Here is a 15,326-nt window from a genome sequence, read left to right as displayed (position 1 = left end):
GGAATTAGACTCATATTTGAAAATTAGATAAACCCCAAAGTGTACATATAAGTGAGAAAATATATAAAGTGAAAAAATATAAGTGGAAAATATTTAGTAATAAATAGCAGGAATAAGGTGCTTATGCCTAATAAGTCCCAAAAATATATAATGTCCAGAGGTGAATTTGTAGAGAAGTCAATTTTCGCAAACGTTATTTTCAAAACCAGTGCGTACTCTAACGTGCAACACCACCGCCACCGTGAAAATGGGGGAGGCTTACCAGAGGACTTGGACTTAGTGAGACATACGTCCCCCAAGTCGTATAGGCATTGTATATGGGGTCTTTTCGATAGATATGAATATTCCTTGGATTCAACTTGTACCGCAACGTTAAAGAGGATGAAAAAAAAACTTTAATGTCCGATGCAAGATGGGATGATGGTCTCGTACATAAAACCATAAAAGCAGAGACCCGACATAGCGTAATATTGTCACATAAAAATATTTTAAATAATTAAAGATGAAAAGAACTCACATTTTGCTGGCATCAAAAAGGCAACATATACATCAATATAGGAAGAGCGGTGGCTGCAGAGAGGTCACCCAACACGTTTCAACTAACAAGTCGTCATCTGAAGTGAGTTCTTTTCATCTTTAATTATTTAAAATATTTTTATGTGACAATATGCTATAACTCAAAATATCCCAAACCCCAACCCTGGGTTTGGGATATTTTGAGAGTTATTTTATATACATGCTTTCTATGTATAGCTGTTTGATATTTTATTAGAGATACTATGTGTCTGTAAGTTTCTCTTTTTTAAGCCTTGTTATAGGAATTAAAATTATTTATTTTATTGAATTTTGGTGGTATTGGTGGTCCATTTAAAGTCCCATTAAGGGGGAATCTTTTGTCTACTTATTAGGGATGGGACCATCTTACCTGAATTTTCGGACACATTAACAGCCCCGCACTTCTTTGCCTCTGAAAATATATGGCACAGCTGTTTCAAGATGCACAATAAGGAGGCACTTGAAGAAAGATGCGCTGCATGGTCGAGTCCCCAGAAATAGGATTTTAAAACAGTTTATCTGTAAAATCCTTTTCTTTGAAGTACATCAAGGGACACAGAGCCATAGTACTTACTATGTGGGTTATAGGGCCACCTTCAGGTGATCAACGCTGGCACACCCCAAGACAAGAAGTCCCTTCCCTATATAACCCCTCCCACTACTGGGGGTACCTCAGTTTTTTTTATCAGTATCTAAGGTGTTGGTCACGAGTAAAGATGTGCTGAGCTCCACTGGATGCAATCCTTGCTGGGGCTAGCTATGCAGCCAGATCCATTCAAAGTGTCTTTTAGGCCGAATTGAATGGTACCCGGGCCTCGTGTGCAAAGAAACAAGGTTTTGCCTGTAGACGCTTCTCTTTTTAGAGAGCTGGATCCCGGGATCCAGTACTTTTGGTATTAAGGCCATAAAGTTTTACTGGCGGGATGCTATTGCGGGTCCAAGATTGTGGGTTCCCCGTCTCCTGAAGGTTTGTTAAAGGAATCCACCGCAAAGGGTAAAGATTGGGTCTGTTGATTTTTACCACAGAAAACCCTGCGTTGGGAAAGGCAAGTGGAGTTCTTGTGCCTTTGTAGCTCATACATGTGGCATTTGCATGGTAATGGCTTTCTTTCTTATCGTACATCAGGGGACACAGAGCCATAGTAGTTACTATGTGGGTTATATGCCACCTTCAGGTGATGGACACTGGCACACTCCAAGACAAGAAGTCCACTTCCTATATAACCCCTCCCACTATTGACAAGATGAATGCAGTACGTTATCAAAAAATACTGGACGAACATTGCATTCATCAGCCAGGAAGCTGCGCATGGGACGTACTTGGACATTCCAACATGACAATGATCCAAAACACAAGGCCAAGTCAACCTGTCATTGGCTACAGCAGAATACAGTGAAGGTTCTGTAGTAGCCATCTCAGTCTCCTGACCTCAATATCATTGAGCCACTCTGGGGAGATCTCAAATGTACAGTTCATGCAAGACAGCCCAAGAATTTACAGGAACTGGAGGCTTTTTGCCAAGAGGAATGGGCAGTTTTACCATCTGAGAAGATAAAGAGCCTCATCCACAAATACCACAAAAGACTTCAAGCTGTCATTGATGTTAAAGGGGGCAATGCATGGTATTAAGAACTGGGGTATGTAAACTTTTGATCAGGGTAATTTGGGTAGTTTCTGTTGCCATTATTATTTTAAAAGAGTAAACACAGTTGATTGATAACAAATGGCATCAGCCAAACACTAACCATGAGTGAAAGAAAAGTTTGTGCTATCATTCATATTCTCAGAAAAATGGCCAAAAATCATAAATTCGCCCAGGATATGTAAACATATGAGAGCAACTGATATATACATACACACACACACACACACATATACACAGCTTGCCTCCAAATTTCTCTTCTCTCAATGAATACACATGAACCTCTGAAGTCCCCTGTTATCTCCCCCCTCTCATTCAGCCTCCTCCAGCTCTGCAGCTCTCCTTGGCTCTGCTGTGACTCACCCCTCCTCCCTTGCTGTCAAACTCTCTCTCTCTCTCTCTCTCTCTCTCTCTCTCTCTCTCTCTCTCTCTCGAGAGAGAGAGAGAGAGAGAGAGAGAGAGAGAGAGAGAGCGAGAGCGAGAGAGAGAGCGAGAGAGAGAGAGAGAGCTGTGCATGATGTCATTAGCATAGGCTAATTACCAAACAAGAAAGAGGAAGGGGGCTGCATAAGGTATTTACTGGCAGGAAAAAACATGTTTTACTATCCAAAGTTAAAATAACAAAAGGCAGAAGATTTAATAGATGGAAAGATGGAAAAAAATAAAAAAAATAAAAATAAAAGAAGACTGATGGTCCGCTTCAAGATTTAAAGAAATATCAATACCTTTGAAAAATATAATTCTGGTCTATGGATTAATTTAAAAACACATGTCCTTCCTTTGTCACGTGGAAATTGAGTGAGTCTAGTGACAATCACTTTTATACTTATTCCAGTCCACATTGTCAGCGCTTCCTCTTATAGAATCCCAATTTGGGTGGGTTTCTATTGTTCATTATTGACATAATTTAAACCTATTAGTGCAGAAGTGCTACTGATAGTCATCTGCATACGAGTCTTAAAGTGGGAGTAAACTCGCCAACCGCACACTAGCTCATTATGAAATACTTACCTTAGAACGAGGCCCTGACATCTCACCCGATACACGCTGAGGGAGCTGACATGTTCCCTTCCGGGTATCGTGGCTCCAGCGCTGCGAGTGGCCGGAGCAGCGATATCGTCACTTCTGCGCATTGGGGGATTTCTTTCCGGCAGGGTCCGGTGTCTGCCGGGAATTCCCTGTGCACATGCGCCACTGCAGTGTTTAGGAGATTTACAACCGCTTTAACCACTTGCTTACTGGGCACTTAAACCCCCCTCCTGCCCAGACCAATTTTCAGCGCTGATTCAGTTTGAACGACAATTGCGTGGGCATACAACACCGTACCCAAATGAAATTTTTATCATTTTTTTCCCACAAATAGAGCTTTCTTTTGGTGGTATTTAATTACAGCTGGGAGTTTTATTTTTTGCTAAACAAACAAAAAAAGATGCAAAAAAAAAAAAAAATAATCATGTTTAATAGTTTGTTATAAAACTTTGCAAACAGGTAATTTTTCTCCTTCATTGAAATGCGCTGATGAGGCGGCACTGGTGTGCACTGATAGGCACAGTTAAAGCTACACTAAAAGGCACAGATAAGGTGGCACCGATAGGCACAGATAAGACAGTACTGATGGGCACAGATAAGGCGGCACTGATGGGCACAGATAAGGCGGCACTGATGGGTACCACTGATAGATGGGACTGATGGGCACTGATAGGTGGCACTGCTGGGCACTGGTAGATGACACTGATGGGCACGGATATGTGGCACTGAGGTGCAGCAATGTTTTTGAGGCAGATTGTGGGCACTGATAGGTGGCACTGTGGGCACTGATGTATGGCACTGTGGGCACTGATGTATGGCACTGCTGGGTGGCACTGCTGTGTGGCACTTTTTTAATCATCTGGGGGTTACTGGCAGGAGGCAGATGGGCACCAATACGCTGGCCGTGATCGGGACTGATGTCCCGATCACGGCCGCCGGTGATCGGCTTTTTTGATCGGCCGCCGATTACCGGCTCCGTTGTATCACATGATCAGCTGTCATTGGCTGACAGCTGATCACATGGTAAGGGGTCGGTAAGGGGTCGGGTAAGGGGATCCGTGATCAGGCGAGTCTCATAGACTCGGGAATCACAGAGCGCGCCGCCCGCGCCCCTCAGGGGGCGCGCAGGCTGCTCGTGCACGGGACGACGTCAATAGACGTAGTCCTGGCAAAGCAGGTCCGCGCTGTAGCCGTCATTCGGCTATAGCGTGGATCTCAAGAGGTTAAAGAGGAAGTAAACCCTGGTGGGTTTTACTTGCTCTTTATTTCCCTGCAGAGGTAAAGTATAATGGGCTACTATGCATCGCACTTACCTGAAACCGAAGTCTGCGATGTCACTGATGTTCCCACTAGCAGCGAGCATCCATCATCACCCCTCTTCCTTCCGGGGCCGCGAACTCTGGCTCTGTGACTGTCTGGAGTTGCATGCACATGGGAGCCGTTAGTCACGGCATGACCCCTAGTAGAAACGATCTGCCCTTTCTAAAGTGCGCATGCACCAATGACATCAGCACATGGCTTTTTTGTAAATATCTAAACCGTGGAGGTTTAGGAGATATTTCAATCACTTACAGTTACAGGTAAGCCTTAATATAGGCTTACCTGTAGGTAAAATTGGTTGTATAGTGTGTACAACCACTTTAATGGGCAAAGGAAGGAGAACGCCAGCATAACTGCTGTGGCGCTCAGGCAGCGCTCACTTGATTTCTGCTCCCATCTGCTGTGAATGTGCCTGCAACAGTTTACTAGGCAAGCGACCTGAAACACCCACCCTAGTTGTCACCTTCCTCTGCTTGTGCTGTGTAGGTCCTGGGAAGTGTTTGGTGCACAAGACCAGCACTGTCAATCAGTGGCAATTATTTGTCTCATTTAGAGTAGCGTGGTCAGACAGCAGTGAGGGACAGGGGGCGCTCTGCCAACCACACTAGCTCTGGATCTACTGAAACAACTGAAACAGGACAAAGTGCTACATATACTTTATACATTGGGGGGCAGAATACAGAAACCATTTGTGGTGGGAATTCTTCTATAAAGCCAGTTTATCCCTTCTTGTAATATCTGGAACAGCGCAATATTGCATCCCCACGTTCCCTCCAAAAAAAAAAAGAAGTTGAGTGCACATGCTCAGAGTCATATCATAAGGTTGTCTTTGGGAAATAGATGTATGAGTGCTGCCAGCATTGCTGCAGAGGTTGAAGGGATGGGGGGGGGGGGGGTCAGACTGTCAGTGCTCAGACCATACGCCGCACACTGCTCCAAATTGGTCTGCATGAAGCCTCTTCTAAAGATGATGCACAAGAAAGCCTGCAAACAGTGGAAGAGGACTCTCATGGCAACCTGTGAAGCTCCGGGGAACTCCATGCCCAAGAGGATTAAGGCAGTGCTGGAAAATAATGGTGGGCACACAAAATATTGACACTTTGGGCCCAATTTGGACATTTTCACTTAGGGGTATACTCACTTATGCTGCCAGCGGTTTTAACATTAATGGCTGTGTGTTGAGTTATTTTGAGGGGACAGCAAATTTACACTATTATACAAGCTGTAAACTCACTACTTTACATTGTAGCAAAGTGTCATTTCTTCAGTTTGGTCACGTCACATAAAATATTTACAAAAATGCGAGGGGTGTACTCACCTTTGTCACTGTACATTTTATGGAAAAAAAAAAAAAAGAGAAGATATCCAGTGGTTATTCGCCTATATTTCAACCCCAGCTAATCATTCTCTGCAGCTATTACCTTTTGTACCACCACCTCCTCCCTTACAATGTAAGCTCTACGAGCAGGGCTTTCCTGTACCTTTTGTATTTTACTGGAATTGTGTTGTCCCCCCTTTTTTGGTGGAAGATCTGCACTTTCCTGCTCAGGAAACAGACAGGGTTTCTATGTGACAGAGCCATCTTGTGGTTAAAAGGGAGCATTGCCTATTGAAAACAGGCCTGGGCCCTATGGTTACTTTTTTTTTTCTTTTAATGCAGTGGAATTGTAGGGGCTGAAAGTTTTTTTTTTTTTTTTCAGGGTGGCTTCGGCCGTTTGCCAAAATGTGTTTCATCAGACCCCTCACAAACAAGTTGTTTATGGTTAGTTGATGAACACATATCCCAGTAAAATTACAAAACTGGTAAGGCACTAATGAAGGCATGCTGGCAATGGCCAATTACAAAGCAGATCTGAATCCCAGCTGCATGGCATTTCCTTTGCATGTGTGTACAAACAAACAAAAAAAAAAAGGAGAAAGTAGAAGACTTTTTATCACATTTTTCCATCCTTTGTTGAAACTGCAACGCTGCTGATCTCCTGCAGCCTCTTTGTAGCCGCTTTCTGCCTAAAAACATGAAGCTTCGCCATTGTAAGCCCATATGACAAGGTGACAACACAGGAGAGCAATAAGAAGACAAGAACAGAGTGTTGTCACCCTATGACAGGAAATGCCTGAAAAAGGGACCCTTATGGATTATTTTGAAGCTGAACTTCTGGGGGGGGGGGGGAAGAGTCCTCCTTTGCAGTAGGGCTGTGCCCACACTATAAGAGTTAACTGCTCATGTATTTCTATGGGGAACAGGTACAGCATATGTTTTACTCACCTTATCCTATTCTCCTGCAGGCTCCTCCTCATGGTTAGATCAATCCCCACAGCCTCTCCTCTGCAATCCAAAGGTTCAATGCCTCTGATGTTATCAAGAATGTTGCAGAGACCAACGGCCCTACATTAGACATGAGGAGGCATATTCCACTGCCAGTGCACAGGAGATGGCCAATTGCTGGGGGAACAGAGGATCAGCTAAGTAAAATTGCTTTTAGAACCGCTTGACTAAGTGAGCAGTGAACCCTTCCTGTGCTGGCCCAGCCCCACTGCAAGACTTACGCCACATACACACGACCGGACTTTCCGGCAGAAAAGGTCAGACGAAATCATTCCGTCGCATATTCCGATCGTGTGTGGGCTTCATCTGACTTTTTTCTTCAAAAATTCTGATGGACATAGAAATAGAACATGTTTCAAATCTGTCCAAAGGGATCAATTCCCATCTGGAAAACCGGTCTGTATGCTGGTGCAACAGACCAAATACGACACAAGGGTAGCTATTGGCTACTGGCTATTGAACTTCCTTTTCTAGTCCTGCCTTACCTCATCACGTTCAAAATGAACAGTCTGTTCGTGTGTGGGCAAGTCCGTTCAGTCGGAAGTCCACCGGAACTCCGTCGGGAAGACCGTCTGACCTTTTCTGACGGAAAGTCCGGTCGTGTATACGCGGCATTACTTTTCTTGGAGTTGGGCTGAAAATGACTTTTAAAAGAACATTAGCTGAACTCCAGGAAATATTGGTTTACGCCAGGGCTCGACAAACCCCAGGCGCCAGGTCGCCAATGCGACCAGAAATCGCGACCTGGCGCCTAAGCTGCCACCAGTCGACTCACTATCGATGCCCCAGACATGCAGCAGCATTAACACTGACTGCCGCCCTCCTCCCTCCTTCACACTCTGCAGCACCGCGCTGTGTGTGAAACTGACAGGCAATGGAGAGAGGATTATCTGTCAGCCTGATGTCGGGGTGGACGGGACCTGGCCGGGGTGGGCGCGGGACCCAGCAAGCTATTAAACACCAGCCAATGGGATCTGGGCGGGCCGCTACGTGTATGTGGCCCGCCCCTTTTCTTACGCAGCCCAATCGTTGGCTGGTGTTAGATAGCTGCTGAGTCCCGCCCACCCCAACATCAGGCTGAAATCTGACATATCCACCTCTCTGTTACTTGTCAGTTTCACACCCCGGCAGGGTCCCGCCAGCTCCTCTGTTACAGCGCCAACCAGTGCCAGCACCAACCAGTGCCACCTGCCAGCGCCAACCAGTGCCGCCAACCAGTGCCACCGCCAATCAATACCACCTGCCACCAACCAGTGCCACCGCCAATCAGTGCCACCTGCCACCACCAATCAGTGCCACCTGCCACCGCCAATCAGTGCCAGTGCCAACCAGTGGCACCTGCCAGTGCCACCACCAATCAGTGCCACCTGCCAGCGGCAACCAGTGCCATCTGCCACCACCAATCAGTGCCACCTGCCACCACAAATCAGTGCCACCTGCTAGTGCCAACCAGTGCCACCGCCAATCAATACCACCTGCAACCACCACCCAGTGCCACCTGCCACCACCCAGTGCCAATCAGTGCCACCTACCAGTGCCACCTGCCACCGCCAATCAGTGCCACTGCCAACCAGTGCCACCTACCAGTGCCACCTGCCACCACCTACCAATGCCACCACCAACCAGTGCTACCTGCCACCGCCAATCAGTGCCACCGCCAATCAGTGCCACCTGCCAACACCAACCAGTGCCACCGCCGATCAGTGCCATCTGCCAGTGACAACTAGTGCCATCGCCAACCAGGGTCCCGCCAGCTCCTCTGTTACAGCGCCAACCAGTGCCATCACCAACCTGTGCCACCTGCCAGCGCCAACCAGTGCCACCGCCAATCAATACCACCTGCCACCACCAACCAGTGCCACCTGCCAACCAGTGCCACCGCCAATCAGTGCCACCTGCCACCACCAATCAGTGCCACCTGCCACCGCCAATCAGTGCCAGTGCCAACCAGTGCCACCACCAATCAATACCACCTGCCACCACCAACCAGTGCCACCTGCCAACCAGTGCCACCGCCAATCAGTGCCACCTGCCACCACCAACCAGTGCCATCTGCCACCGCCAATCAGTGCCACCTGCCACCACAAATCAGTGCCACCTGCTAGTGCCAACCAGTGCCACCGCCAATCAATACCACCTGCAACCACCACCCAGTGCCAATCAGTGCCACCTGCCACCGCCAATCAGTGCCACCGCCAACCAGTGCCAACTACCAGTGCCACCTGCCACCACCTACCAATGCCACCACCAACCAGTGCCACCTGCCACCGCCAATCAGTGCCACCGCCAATCAGTGCCACCGCCAATCAGTGCCACCTGCCAACACCAACCAGTGCCACCGCCAATCAGTGCCATCTGCCAGTGACAACTAGTGCCATCGTCAACCAGGGCCCCGCCAGCTCCTCTGTTACAGCGCCAACCAGTGCCAGCACCAACCAGTGCCACCTGCCAGCGCCAACCAGTGCCACCGCCAATCAGTGCCACCTGCCACCGCCAATCAGTGCCACCTGCCACCGCCAATCAGTGCCAACCAGTGGCACCTGCCAGTGCCACCACCAATCAGTGCCACATGCCAACACCAACCAGTGCCATCTGCCACCGCCAATTAGTGCCACCTGCCACCACAAATCAGTGCCACCTGCTAGTGCCAACCAGTGCCACCGCCAATCAATACCACCTGCAACCACCACCCAGTGCCACCTGCCACCACCCAGTGCCAATCAGTGCCACCTACCAGTGCCACCTGCCACCGCCAATCAGTGCCACCTCCAACCAGTGCCACCTGCCACCACCTTTTACTTGTCAGTTGCCACCACCAACCACCAACCAGTGCCACCGCCAATCAGTGCCACCTGCCAACACCAACCAGTGCCACCGCCAATCAGTGCCATCTGCCAGTGACAACTAGTGCCATCGCCAACCAGGGCCACCTGCCATCGCCAACCAGGGCCACCTGCCATCACCAACCAGGGCCACCTGCCAGTGCCAATAGTGTCACCTGCCAGTTCCAAACCAGTGTCACCTGCCAGTTCCAAACCAGTGTCACCTGCCGGTGCCATCTGGCAGTTCCACGTGCCTTCCAGTGGCAACCAGTGCCACCTGCCAGTGCCAGCCAGTTCCATCTGTTGCCAGCCTTACTCTTTCTGGTCAGCCCATACCCCTGATGTAACAGCGTTTCAATGGAGTTATTGACTGGGTGCTCCATTGTGAGTTAGGGATAGGGGGTGAAAATGAGTGGCCTTACCCCGGGAGCTGGAAAAAAAAAAACTGGCTCCTAACTTTTTTAACTGGCTCCTAAATTCAAAGCAAATTTGTCAACCCCTGGTTTACGCATATATTGGTATCTCACATTCGGAGGGCCGCTAGGGATGCAAAAATTGACTGTAGTAGTCAGTGCTACTTTCTTCTGGATGCTGCTCAGTTAATGACCGTCTGCAAACAAAACACGCTTAGTGTCAGTTCACACTGAGGCAGCATGGTTTGCAGCGCGACTTCCTTAGGTGACCTGGACATGACAGTTGCGGCGACTTGCCAAACGACTTCGCTATAGAAGTCAATGCAAGTCACCTCAAGTTGCCCCCAAAGTCATACAGGAACCTTTTTCTAAGTCGGAGCAACTTGTGTCACTCCGATTAGAACGGTTCTATTGTACAGAACGGGGCGCTACTTGTCAGGCAGCTAAATCACCTGACAAGTTATCCCAGTGTGAACCAGCACTTATACCTCCACCAATCAGCAAATATTTGTTTTAAAAAAAAAAAAAAACTAAAAAAAAAAAAAAAAACTAATTACATGGCATTAGCTCTTTGATTTTGATGTCACCCCAGCCTCTTCTCTGCCTTGTCCAAATTAAAGAATGTTTTGCGTTTACTGAAAAAGGATACAAAATGTTCTCCGAGTGGAGAAGGTAACAAGTGAGTGACTCCCTATGTTGGGTATACAGACTACAATTACCAGCATCTGAAACAGGACAGCACTGACTGTATGCAATACAGGCTACTCTGCAAATTTCTGCACCCCCATGCTCCCATCTAATATGACACCTACATGTGACCAAGTTTAAAGGCCAAATCTAGTTTTTTTTTTAAATAAGATTAGCAAAAGGGAGGTTACCAACATTTAATGTGAAGTGTCCCGTGTTCTGGTGGTGGCTATCATAGTGGAAATCTGTAGACCTATGCCCCCTTCTCATACACTGCAGCCATAATGGAGGCCGAGCAAATGAATCCATAGGTCTCTTTTTCCTAGAATCTATAATAGGACTCCTTGGAATGGTGGAAGGGGGTGAAAAAGGCAATCATAGTCAGCACTCGAGTGACTGCCACAGGTCAAGTGCTTGTTTTAACCCCCATAGCACCAGAAGATCACAGCTTCTGGGTTCTAGGCCTGAGCGGCTGCCCCCCTGTTTACTGAACACAGGAGGTCTCTCTCTCAAGTGGCATGGGTACCTTTGCTTTTTCTCAAATAATGCAAAGTGTTCTCTGATTGGGACATGGTGAAGATTGTGATGTCACTTCTCCACCTCCTCCTATCAGAGAACACTTTGCATTCATTGAGAAAAGGCAAAACTGTGGTCACGCTGTATCTACTAGGGATGGGACCCAAAAGCTAGGGGCAAGGAGTGTGGTAATGGGGCCTTTTACAATGATTTTCAGCTTCCATGAGGATCCTGCAAGTGTGTCGCACACATACAGTATTGTGCAGACGTTTTGGGTAGGTGTGAAAAAGTGCTGTAAAAAGTAAGAATGTGTTGAAAATATATATTTTACTTTCATCAATTGACAAAATGCAAAGTGAGAGAACAGAAAAAAAAAATCTAAATCAAGTCAATATTTGGTGTGACCACCCTTTGGCTTCAAACCAGCATCAATTCTTACACTTGCACAAAGTCAGTTATTTTGTAGGATTAGAATCAGAACCAATTATACCAAGCAGGTGCTAATGATCATCAATTTCATATGTAGGTTGAAACAGTTATTAATGGAATCAGAAGCAGCTGTGTAGAAGGCTTAAAACTGGGTGTGGAACAGCCAAACTTTGGTACTAATGTGAGGTTGTGGAAGACTGATGCATGTCACAGGACATACACCATTGCAAGACTAAGCACAGCAACAAGACACAAGGTAGTTATACTGCATCAGCAAGGTCTTTCCCAGGTAAATATTTCAAAGCAGACTGGGGTTTCAAGATTTGTTGTTCAGGCTCTTTTGAAGAAGCACAAGAAACGGGCAACATTCAGGACTGTGGACACAGTGGTAGGCCAAGGAAACTGAAAGACAGCCTGCTTATTTCTCTTGGATATCAGAAGATGTCCAGCAGTGCCATAAACACAGAACTGGTGGAAACCAGTGGGACCCAGGTATACCATTTACTGTCTGGAGAAGTCTGGTCAGAAGTGGTCTTCATGGAAGAATTGCAGGCAAAAAGCCATACCTCCGACAGGGAAAAAGCCACGTGACTCAAGTATGCATGAAAACGTAGGAACTTGGTACAGAAAAATGGCAGCAGGTGCCTGGTGAGTAAAACATTAAAATATATGGCTGTAGCAGGAGGCAGTTTGTTGGTAAAGGGCTGGAGAGCGGTACAATAAGCAGTGTCTGCAGGAAACAGTGAAGCATGGTGGAGCTTCCTTGCAAGTTTGGGGCTGCATGTCTACTAATGGAGTTGAACATCTGGTCAGGATCAATGGTGTCCTCAGTGCTGAGAAATACAGGCAAGAAACTTATCCATCATGCTATACCATCAGGGAGGCATGCGATTGGCTGCTGCAGAATAAATTTGGGACCAATGTCACTAAGAATCTTCAGTGTAAAGAAAAAACAAGGGAGTTCTGGAAGTGATGGTTTGGCCCCCACAGAGCCCTGATCTCAACAAGATCGTCTGTTTTTACAGACTTGACTGGGATTACATGAAGAGCAGTGGTGGCCCATCAAAACGGGGCACTTCTCCCTAATCCATGCGCCCAGCCCTTAAAAATACATGCAGGGCACCGGATGCATGGATTTCAAAAGGGTTTTTTTTTTTTTTTTTTTTAAGTATGTGATTAGAGCCTGAGGCTCTACTTTGCTTAAAAAAAGTGGGATCAGAGCACTGCACCCTGACCCCACCCACTTGTGTGACAACAGCGAATATTCACTATTGTATTCCTTAGTCTTCTCCCAGCCAATCAGCAAGTGGGTCCTGAGACCCGATTGGCCAGGACCCTGTTTCTCCGGAAGGAGAAGCAACGACCACGGAGCAAGGTCTCAAGGAACTGCTCACCTGCAGCCACATCCAGCTGGCTCGGACAATGGAGGGGAGATCACAGTGTCATCCCGGCCAGGACTTAAGGTAAGGAGGCCTCAGATCACTGCCTTCCCCGTCCCGTCTCCTGTGGGAGGCCTCAGATCGCTGCCTTCCCCGTCCCGTCTCCTGTGGGAGGGCCGACCGCTGCCTTCCCCGTCCCGTCCCCTGTGGGAGGGGCGATCGCCGCCTTCCCGTCCCCTGTGGGAGGGGGGGGGGGGGGGCGATCGCCGCCTTCCCGTCCTGTCTCGGGTGGGGGGGGGGCGATCGCAGCCTTCCCGTCCTGTCTCGGGTGGGGGGGGGCGATCGCAGCCTTCCCGTCCTGTCTCGGGTGGGGGGGGGGGGGGCGATCGCCGCCTTCCCGTCCTGTCTCGGGTGGGGGGGGGGGGGGGCGATCGCCGCCTTCCCGTCCTGTCTCGGGTGGGGGGGGGCGATCGCCGCCTTCCCGTCCTGTCTCGGGTGGGGGGGGGCGATCGCCGCCTTCCCGTCCTGTCTCGGGTGGGGGGGGGGGGGCGATCGCAGCCTTCCCGTCCTGTCTCGGGTGGGGGGGGGGGGGCGATCGCAGCCTTCCCGTCCTGTCTCGGGTGGGGGGGGGGGGGGCGATCGCCGCCTTCCCGTCCTGTCTCGGGTGGGGGGGGCGATCGCCGCCTTCCCGTCCTGTCTCGGGTGGGGGGGGCGATCGCCGCCTTCCCGTCCTGTCTCGGGTGGGGGGGGCGATCCATGCCTTCCCGTCCTGTCTCGGGTGGGGGGGTGGTTATGGCCCTCAAAATGTTGGAGCACCAGCCGCCACTGATGAAGAGACAGAATGATTTGAGGCAGCTTACATCCACAGAAGATCTATGGTTCTCCGTAATGTTTGGAACAACCTACCTGCTGCGTTCCTTCAAAAACTGTGTGAAAGCGTTCCTAGAATTGATGCTGTATTGAAGGCAGTGTGGTCACACCAAATATTTATTTGAATTTGTCCTCCGTTTACTTTCCATTTTGTTAATTGACAAAAAGTATAACTATAAACACTTCTATTTCTGAAAAATGTACAGCATCTTTCACACTTGCCTAACATTTTCACAGGGGTGTACTTACAATTGGTCCAGACTGGTAAAAATTGCCATACTTAAACTTCCGCTTTATTAAAATATCAAAAGTTACTAAATTAAATTGCAGCAGCAACCAAGTACTTTATGAATACTCTAACATTATATTAATTCCCCAACTCATAAAAAAAAAAAATGTAAAACAATAAACCCAATACAATCAAACAATAATCGTGAATTAGAAATCTGATCTGAAATGTACCTTGGCATTACAGAATTAGCAGCAAACAAGGGCAGACTGGAGTGCAAATATTGGGAGAAGTACCAATAATGGATAAAGTGCTGAACAGAACTTCAATCATAGATTGTGCATTAATATAGGACTAAATAAGTATCCCCCCCCTCCCCAATACATACAATTACTACACTGAATTACACAGCGGGTCAACACAAACAAGCCAATGTCAAGGAAGAAGAGCGCATCCAAGACAATTCTGCACATATTCAGAGAAGAAGAAGCAAGCAGTAAACACCTACCTAGAGTACATGATCCCTCACAGCTGCCAAAGACACAGCTGAGGATCGCAATCATCACATCCCGGGAACCAGAAGTGATGTCATAGGGCATGCGTTCCAAACACAGGAAGTGCTCTAAGCGTGCATTCCAAATACAGGAACTGCTGTACCTGCGCCAATCATCCAATAGTTTAAGTGGTAATAAAAAAACTAAACTAAAATGAAGATAGCAGAATTGCAGTATGCGAGGTTTTGAGGCATTAAAGCAGAATATTTTATGCAATAATCAAAACTGTTCGGAAACAATAGATGTACAGAACAATAAAGGGTGTGATACTGACATCTAATGGTGAAAATGTGATGCAGCAAGTAAATGCCTGCTAAGCAGATATAAATTTAGTTTTCTGTGAAATACTGCAGCTTTCTGTCGTCTCTTCGCAGAATCCACTGGGGGAAGACTGGGCAGCGCCAGCACTAGAAGCTGTGAGCTCTGTTACTTGTGTTGTGCTGTGAGGAGGAAAAAGCAAAGCAAGCAGAGCAAATTCACATATCAGTGTATTGCTGCTCCTTCATTTTTCCTGCCATCAGTAGGGTGTTGGCATCAAAATTTTCCTTGAAGTG

At 47.8% G+C, this 15,326-nt stretch overlaps 1 protein-coding gene across 1 annotated transcript in view; it reads right to left on the bottom strand.

Annotated features, from left to right (window-relative positions):
* The window catches only part of RCAN3 (RCAN family member 3), a 64,482-nt gene extending 49,676 nt beyond the window's left edge, over positions 1-14,806 (bottom strand). The window contains exon 1 of the mRNA XM_077481853.1: positions 14,727-14,806. The gene's annotated coding sequence lies outside the window, so the exon portion shown is untranslated. The remainder of the gene's footprint in view (positions 1-14,726) is intronic.
* Positions 14,807-15,326: the final 520 nt, after the last annotated feature.

The sequence above is a fragment of the Lithobates pipiens genome, unplaced genomic scaffold, assembly GCF_037356315.1.
Source record: "Lithobates pipiens isolate NorthernLeopardFrog02 unplaced genomic scaffold, aLitPip1_a1.2 Scaffold_16, whole genome shotgun sequence".
NCBI lineage: Eukaryota > Metazoa > Chordata > Amphibia > Anura > Ranidae > Lithobates > Lithobates pipiens.
The sequence above is the reverse complement of the archived record's forward strand: the minus strand, read 5'-3'. Positions and strand labels throughout refer to the sequence as shown.